The sequence below is a fragment of the Phacochoerus africanus genome, chromosome 2, assembly GCF_016906955.1.
Source record: "Phacochoerus africanus isolate WHEZ1 chromosome 2, ROS_Pafr_v1, whole genome shotgun sequence".
In the NCBI taxonomy this organism is placed as follows: Eukaryota; Metazoa; Chordata; class Mammalia; order Artiodactyla; family Suidae; genus Phacochoerus; species Phacochoerus africanus.
In genome coordinates, this window is record NC_062545.1 from 63531881 (window position 1) to 63541177 (window position 9297).

Consider the following 9297-nt stretch of genomic DNA (forward strand, 5'->3'; position numbering starts at 1 on the left):
AATGAGATGGGCTCTATCACAATTATTCAACTCTGTCACTACAGAGTGAAAGCAACCTTAAACAATAGGTAACACAAACAGGAACAACTCTATTTTAAGGAAATTTTACCAAAACTGGCCATAGGCTAGAATTGGACCAGAGTTCCCAGTTTGCCAACCCTAAACTAAACGATGGACTTTATTCAAATGCCCACTGTTTTGGCACTAATGTCCTTTTCCTGTTCCAGGATCCAACCCATAATAACACATATAATTGCCTTGGTCTTATCCTATGACAGTTTCTTGTTGTTTTTTTGTCTTCATGAATTTGACACTTCTGAAGAGTACTGGCCAGACATTTTTTTTTTATTACTCAAATGAATTTATCACATCTGTAGTTGTATAATGATCATAATAATCTGATTTCACAGGATTTCCATCCCACAGCCCAAGCACATCCCCCACCCCCCAAACTGTCTCCTCCGGAGACCATACATTTTCCAATGTCTGTGTCTCAGCATCGGTTCTGCAAAGAAGTTCAGTCCGTCCTTTTTTCAGATTCCACATGTCAGTGAAAGCATTTGATGTTGGTGTCTCATTGGATGGCTGACCTCACTTAGCATGATAATCCCTAGGTCCATCCACGTTGTTAAAAATGCCATTATTTCGTTCTTTTTAATGGCTGAGAAATATTTCATTCTGTCTATTTACCACATCGTCTTGATCCACTCTGTCAATGGACATTTAGGTTGTTTCCGTGTTTTGGCTATTGTAAATAGTGCTGCAATGAACATTGGAGTACATGAGTCTTTGCAAGTCATGGTAGATGCCCAGAGTGCAACTGCTAGATCAAATGGTAGTTCTATTTTTAGTTTTCTGAGGAATCTCCATACTGTTTGCCACAGTGGTTGCGCCAATTTACAATCCCACCAACCATGTAATAGGGTTCCTTCTTCTCCACGCCCTCTCCAGCACTTATTGTTTGAAGATTTTTTGATGATGGCCATTCTGGCTGGTGTAAGGTGGTGCCTCATAGTGGTTTTGATTTGCATTTCTTTGATGATGAGTGATGTTGAACATCTTTTCATGTGTTTCTCAGCCATCTGTATGTCTTCTTTGCAGAACTGTCTGTTTAGAACTTCTGCCCATTTCTTGATGGGGTGGTTTGTTTTTTTTAGGTATGGAGCTGCAGAAGGTGTTTATAAATTTTGGAGATTAATGCCTTGTCAGTTGATTCACTTGCAAAGATTTTCTCCCATTCTGTGGGTTGTCTTTTTGTTTTGCTTAGGGTTTCCTTTGCTGTGCAGAAACTTTTAAGTTTGATTAGGTCCCATTTGTTTATTTTTGTTTTTACTGTCGTTACTCTAAGAGGTGGATCCAAGAAGATGTTGCTGTCATTTATGTCGGAGAGTGTTTGGCCTATGTTTTCCTCTAAGAGTTTTATAGTGTCTGGTCTTATATCGAGGTCTTTAATCCATTTGGGGTTTATTTTTGTGTATGGTGTTAGGGTGTGTTCTAATTTCATTCATTTCCATGTGGCTGTCCAGTTTTCCCAGCACCACTTATTGAAGGGGCTGTCCTTTCTCCACTGTATATTCTTGCCTCCTTTGTCATAGATTAGTTGGCTGTAGGTGCCTGGGTTTAATTCTGGGCTTTCTATCCTGTTCCACTGATCTATATTTCTGTCTTTGTGCCAGTACCATACGGTTTTGATGATTGTTGCTTTGTAGTATAGTCTGAAGTCGGGGAGGCTGATTTCCTCCAGCTCCATTTTTCTTTCTCAGGATGTCTTTGGCAATTCTGGGTCTTTTGTGCTTCCAAAAAAACTTTAACGTATTTTGGTCAAGTTCTGTGAAAAATGTCCTTGGTAATTTGATAGGGATTGCATTGAATCTGTAGATTGCCTTAGGTAGTATAGTCATTTTGATAATATTAACTCTTCCAATCCATGAGCATGGTATATCTTTCCATCTATTTGTGTCATCTTTGATTTCTTTCATCAGTGTCTTAGAGTTTTCAGAGTACAGGTCTTTTGTCTCTTTAGGTAGTTTACTTCTAGGTATTTTATTCTTTTGGATGTGATGGTAAACGGGATTGCTTCCCTAATTTCTCTTTCTGCTCTTTCATTGTTGGTGTATAGAAATGCCATCAGTTTCTGTGTATTAACTTTGTATCCTGAGACTTTGCCAAATTCATGGATGAGCTCTAACAATTTTCTGGTAGAGTCTTTAGGATTCTCTAGGTATAGTATCATGTAGTCGGCAAATAGTGATAGTTTTACTTCTTCCTTTCCAATTTGAATTCTCTTATTTCTTTTACTTCTCTGATTGCTGTGGCTAGGACTTCCAAAACTATGTTGAATAACAGTGGTGAGAGCGGACATCCTTGTCTTGTTCCTGATCTCAGTGGGAATTCTTTCAGCTTTTCACCATTGAGAATGATGTTCGCTGTGGGTTTGTCATATATGGCCTTTATCATGCTGAGGCAGGTTCCCGCTGTGCCCACTTTCTGAAGGGTTTTTTATCAGAAATGGGTGTTGGATTTTGTCAAAGGCTTATTCTGAGTCTATTGAGAGGATCATATGGCTTTTATTCTTCAGTTTGTTAATGTGGTGTATCACACTGATGGATTTGTGGATACTGAAGAACCCTGGCATCCCTGGGATAAATCATACTTGATCATGATGTACAATCCTTTGAATGTATTGTTGGGTGTGGTCTGCTAGTATTTTGTTGAGGATTTTTGCATCGATGTTCATCAGTGAAATTGGCCTGTAGTTTTCTTTTTTTGTGGTATCTTTGTCTGGTTTTGGTATCAGGGTGATGGTGGCCTCATAGGATGAGTTTGGGGGTATCCCTTCCTCTGAAATTTTTTGAAATACTTTCCGAAGTATAGGCGTTAGCTTTTCTCTAAATGTTTGATAGAAGTCGCCTGTGAAGCCATCTTAACTTTCATTTGTTAGAAGTTTTTTAATCACAGTTTCAATTTCAGTTCTTGTGATTGGTCCATTCATCTTTTGTATTTCACCTTGGTTTAGTCTTGGAAGATTGTACCTTTCTAAGAATTTGTCCATTTCTTCTAGGTTTTCCATTTTATTGGCCTATATTTGCATATAGTAGTCTCTTATGATCTTTGGTATTTCTGTGATGTCCGTTGTTACTTCTCCTTTTTCATTTCTAATTTTATTGATTTGAGTCCTCTCTCATTTTTGCTTGATAAGTGTGGCTAGGGGTTGATCAATTTTGTTGATCTTTTCAAAGAACCAGCTTTTGTTTCATTGATCTTTTCTATGGGTTTCTTTGCTTCTATTTCATTGGTTTCTGCTCTGATCTTTATGATTTCTTTCCTTCTACTAACTTTAGGTCTTGTCTGTTATCTCTTGAGCTGCTTTAGATGTAAAGTTAGCTTGTTTATTTGAGCTTTTCCTTGTTTCCTGAGATGGGCTTGTATTGCTATAAACTTTCCTCTTAGAACGGCTTTTGCTGCATCCCATAGGTTTTGGAGTGTTGTATCTTTGTTGTCATTTGCTCCTAGGTATTTTTTAATTTCTTCTTTGATTTCTTCAGTGATCCATTGGTTGTTTAGTAGCATGTTATTTAGTCTCCACATGTTTGTGTTTTTTGCAGTATGGGGGGCTTGCTGTAGGCTTCCAGATGGGAGGAGCTGATGCCTGCCCACTGGTAGGTGGAGCTGATTCTAATCCCTCTGGTGGGTGGGGCTTAGTCTCTGGATGGGATTAGAAGCAGCTGTGTGCCTGAGGGGTCTTTAGGTAGCCTGTTTACTGAGGGGCGGGGCTGTGATCCCACCTGGGTTGTTGTTTGCCCTGGGGCTTCTCAGCAGCTGACTGATGGGTGTGGCCAGATTTTCCCAAAATGGCCCCCTCCGGAGAAAGGCAGCTGCTGAATATTCGCAAGAGCTTTGCTTCCAATGTCCTTCCCTCACAACAAGCGACATTCACCCCTGTTTTCCCAGGATGTCCTGCAGTCAGGTTTGACCCAGACTCCTATGGAGACTTTGCTTTGCCCTGGGACCCAATGCACGTGAAAGTCTTCTGCGCCTTTTAAGAATGGGGTCTCTGTTTCCCCCAGTCCTGTGGTGCTCCTGTGCACAAGCCCCACTGGCCTTCAATGCCAGATGCTCCAGGGCTCTTTCTCTCTGTGCCATATCCCCACACGTGAGGGTTTGATGTGGGGCTCAGAACTCTCACTCCTGTAGGTGAGTCTCTGTGAACCAGTTAGTTTCCAGTCTGTGGGGCTTCCCACTCAGGAGGTATGGGGTTGTTTATACCATGAAATCTCCCCTCTTGATGTGTCCTCCTCTTTTTCTTCTGGAGTAGGATATCTTTTTTAGGGTTTCCAGTCCATTTGGGTGAAGACTACTCAGTCTTTAGTTGTAAATTTTGTTGTTTTTAGGAAAGTTGAGCTCCAATCTTCCTATTCCGCCATCTTAATCCCTTCCTCAAGACTCTGGCCAGACATTTTGTAGAATGTCCTTTAATTTAGTTTATCTTATATTGTCTCATAATTATACTGAAGTTATGAATTTTTGGAAGAGTACCAAAAAAAGCGACATTTCCTTCTCATGGCATCCTATTGGGTGTAGAAGATAAGTAGCTTGACTTACTACTGTTGATGTTAACTTTGACAGGTGGTTAAGGAGTGTTTACCCTTCCAAACCCTATTTGTTACAAACAAATTACTAAAGTCTAGCCCCCTCAACAGGAAGGAGAACTAGACTCTACATTTTGGAAAGAGGACTATTGCTATAGACTAAATATTTGTTACCTGCTAAAATTCATATATTAAAACCTAACTCCCAATGTGAAGATATTAGGAGGTGAGGCCTTTAGAAGATTCTTAGGTCATGAGGGTGATGCCCTCATCAGTAGGAACAGTGATCTTATAAGAGAGATTTCAGAGAGTTTCCTTCTGCCAAGTCAAGACACAGCAATATGCACACTGAGGTGTATGGAATGATTGGCCAATGGGGACCTGCTATATAGCACAGAGAACTATACCCAATATTCTGTGATAACCTTATGTGGAAAAAGAATCTGAAAAAGAATGGATGTGTGTACACATATAAATGAATCACTTTCCGGTACAGCAGAAACTATCCCAACTTTGTAAAGCATCTATACTGCAATAAAGCTTTTTTTTTTTTTTAATAAAAAAAAAGGGACACAGCGAGAAAACTGTCCTCTACAAACTAGGAAGTGGGTTCTCACCAGATATGGGATCTGCCAGGGTCTTTGAATTCCCAGCATCCATCTAGAACTGTGAAGTGAAAGTTTCTATTGTTTATAAGCTACCTGTCTGTGGTATTCTGAACAGCAGCTGTATCTTATAGACTAAGATGACTATCAGATAATTTGTGAATATATACTAAAAACACTGTACGAATCAATAAATATTTTGGTGGATGCTATGAAAATATTCTGTTAATCTTTAATTATTTTGTCCACTAATTTAGTATTCACTAGTGTTTCATCCACAATAACTACTATTGTGTATAAATGATCATATTTTTCTTCATTTCCTTTATAGTTATTAATTGGAGTTCTTCTGTAAGAATTTTTCTTTCTTCCTTTCTTTCTTTCTTCTTTCTTCCTTCCCTCCCTTCTTACTTCCTTCCTTCTTAAATCATTTATTTATACCAGTATGCACTCAAGGATATTTTATTTTTTTACCTATTAATCCAGTGCTACCATCATTTATTTTACTGGTCAAATTATATTGTTTTGGGATATCTGGAGTTCTTTTAGGATGGTTTCAATTCATTTTAACATGCCTTCATCTTTTCTGTCATTTTTTGTTTGTTTGTTTGTTTAAAGTACTTCCTGACTTTTTAGGAAATATAAAATCAGGTGTTTCTTTAAGGAGCACTTGTTCATTTTATTGGAGAATAATATTTAGAAACCAAAATCTGGTTTTTAGTTGTGCTTCTGGCTACTGAGATTTCATGCTTCCAGGCCCTTTTAGAGAATAGAACTAGGTAATTTAAGTACGTATCTTCATACATGTACATACACAAATCTATAAGTTAGGGTTGCTAAATAAAACACAAGATTCCCAATTAAAATTAAATTTCAGATAAACACTGACTTTCTTGGTATAACTATATCCCAAATAACAAATGTCATACTTACACTTAAAAAAAATATCTTGTTTATCTGAAATTCACATTTAGCTGGATGGGTTGTATTTCCAATGCTAAATTTTGCAACTCTATTATTTATTTCTCTATGTATCTTTCCAAATGTATATAGAAACAAGCAGTAGTCCATCCTGATATCACCAATTCTAATCTGTCATCACAGGGTTCCTTCTACCCTTCCCCTTTGTAACTTCTTTCTATGGCAGTGAGAAATCTGACTCTCCCTATCTACAGTATATTTACTGATTTGTTCAGTCCTAGTTTACATGAAAAGTAATTTAAGGATAGTGAAACCATACCCTTGTGAGAAAAAAACCTACCTGTGAGAGTTTATACTTTTAGCCTTCAGTTTTTAAATAAAACAAAAAAAATTTAGCTCAGTTCTCCTCCCTACTCCCCCATCTTCAATGAATCTCTGCCATGGGTTTGTTAATAGATAGGATTAATTTGCCCTAATTTGTATTCCATTCTGGGATACCCCAATTTTAATTTTTTATTTGCACATATCAAAAGTCACTTCTTGTAGTTTAAAGTTCTATGGGTTTTGAAAAATGAGTAGACTCATGTAACCATTATCACAGTACCAAATAAAAGAGTTTAATCACCCTAATAATTCACTTACACAGCCCCTTGTAATCAACCCTTATTCCCATTCTCCCAAACTCTGGAAACAACTGATCTATATTTTACTCCTATGGCTTCACCAGAATGTCATATAAATAAAATCATATACTATGTAGGCTTAGGGTTAGGGTCTGGCTTCTTTCATTTAGAATAGTGAACTTGAGTCTGGCTTCTTTCATTTAGAATAGTGAACTTGAGATGTATTCATGCTGTTGTGTGATCAATGTTTCATTCCTCTTTATTGCTGAGTAATATTTCATCATATGGAATAGCAGAGTTTTGCTTATCCATTCACCTGTTGAAATATATCTGAATTATTTTCAAGTTTCAGTTGAATAGCATTATTATTCACCACATGTATACACTATAAAGTGATCACCACCACAAGTGTAGTTTTCATCCAGCACCATACAATTGAATTCTTTCACCCTTTTCACCCATCCTCCAAACCCCTTCCCCTCTGGTAACCATTAATCTGTTCTCTGTATCCATGAGTTTTCATTTTGTTTGTTCATTTGTTGTTGTTGTTTTAGATCCCAAGTATAAGTAAAATCATATGATTTTTGTCTTTACTCATTTGACTTATTTCACTTAGCATAATAACCTCAAAGTCCACAATTTTTTTCTCACAAATGGCAGGATTTCATTCTTTTTTATGACTAAATGGCATTCCATTTTGTGTGTGTGTGTGTGTGTGTGTGTGTGTGTATCTCATAATTTCTTTATCCATTCATCCATCAATGGATACTTAGGTTATATCCTTGAATATTGTAAATAATGATGCAGTGAACATAGGGGTGCATATATATTACCAAATTAGTGTTTTTGTATTCTTTGGATAAAGAGCCAAAAGTGAAATAGCTGGGTCATATAATAGTTTCTATTCTTAATTATTTGAGGAATCTCAATAGCGTTCTCCACAGTAGCTTCAACAATTTACAGCCCCACCAATAGCATATGAAGATTTCCTTTATTCCACAGCCTAACCAACATATGTTATTCCTTGTCTTTTTGATAACAGCCATTCTAACAGGAATGAAGTGATAGCTCATTGTGGGTTTTATTTGCCTTTACCTAATAGCTAGTGATGTTGAACATCTTTTCATATGCCTGTTGGCTGTCTGCATGTCTTCTGTGGAAAAATATTTATTCAGATATCTTCCCCCTTTTTAATCTTGCTGTTTGGTTTTGATTTTTTTTTTCAATAGTGAGTTGTAAGAGTTTTTTTTTTATATTTTGGATATCAACCCCTTATTGGATATATCATTTGCAAATATCTTCTCACATTCATTAGGTTTCCTTTTTGTTTTGATGATTCCATCCTTCATTGGCAGAAGCTTTTTAGTTAGATGTAGTCCTATGTCTTTAGGACGCTATACCTAGATGTGCTATGTTTTCACCATTATTCTGGCTTCTCCCCACAGCTAGGTCTAGCATGTCCTCCTACCCCTTTCCCAGAAGTGGAGCTTTTTTATTCCCTTCCTCATTTTCTTCTCCCTTTTGCAAAAATCCAGTACTCCAATGCAACAACTGTTGTGGCTCTTCCCTGTGCATGACAAGGTTTTTATTCCATGGGTCAAACAGCAAAAATGGATCTGGGTGGCTTTTATTGGTGACTGCTATTCCTCTTGCCCAGTCAGGACCTCAGGGAACCTTTCTCAGGATTCCTTAGAATTTTCCCTGTGAACATTTGATGGCAGTCATGGAGGAAAAGGCTGCAAAAGAGTATAAACTACCTATGCCTGTGGACCTCAAAGGCTTCATACTCATACTAGCCCATATATGGCCTTTATCAAAGTCTTCAGAAGAATTTTAGCTACATGTTCTTACTGGTCAGTGTGTTTTTTGGTAGCATCTGCCCAAGTTTTCCCAAGTTTTTCCCTCTCTCTCGCCATTTTTTGGAGGTAGTTATTTTCTCTGAACAGTCTTTAATTTGCAGTTTGTCCAGCTTGTTTTTTTTTTTTTTTTCTGTTATGAGGGTGGGAGCAATGTCCTTTCCAGCTCTCTATATTTTTGAGCTCTCAGCTGACATTTTAAAAGATCCTTTAAATATACTCAGGGATATTGCTAAGATTATACTGTCTTTACTCAGCTCAAAGAGTATCATGATTTGCAGTGATGCCACAGACTTGGAAACAGGTGAGTCCTTATGTCACCAGTATACAGGTTGGCAGCAACTATGATATCAGTGTATAGGATGTTTTAAATAATTCAAAATTTATTCCCAAATGCTACAACAGATGTTTTGCAAATGTTAATGGCTTAGGTGTTCTAATGCTAAAATGTACTTTTTAAAAATAAGTCAACAACACAAAGAGTGAATTTCATTAGACATATTAATAGTTCTATAAGAAAGAGAAACTATAACATGGTTACAAGTAGCGTCACTGTCCAAGTTGACAAGAAAAAAATATCCAGAGTGTGGACTTGGCAGTCAGGAGAAAATTGGCTAAGGAATCCCAGAAGAACGTGAAGAAAGTTCAAACAACCTCCAAACACCCTTCAAGGTACAGCCAGAGAAGAATCTAATTGTCATGT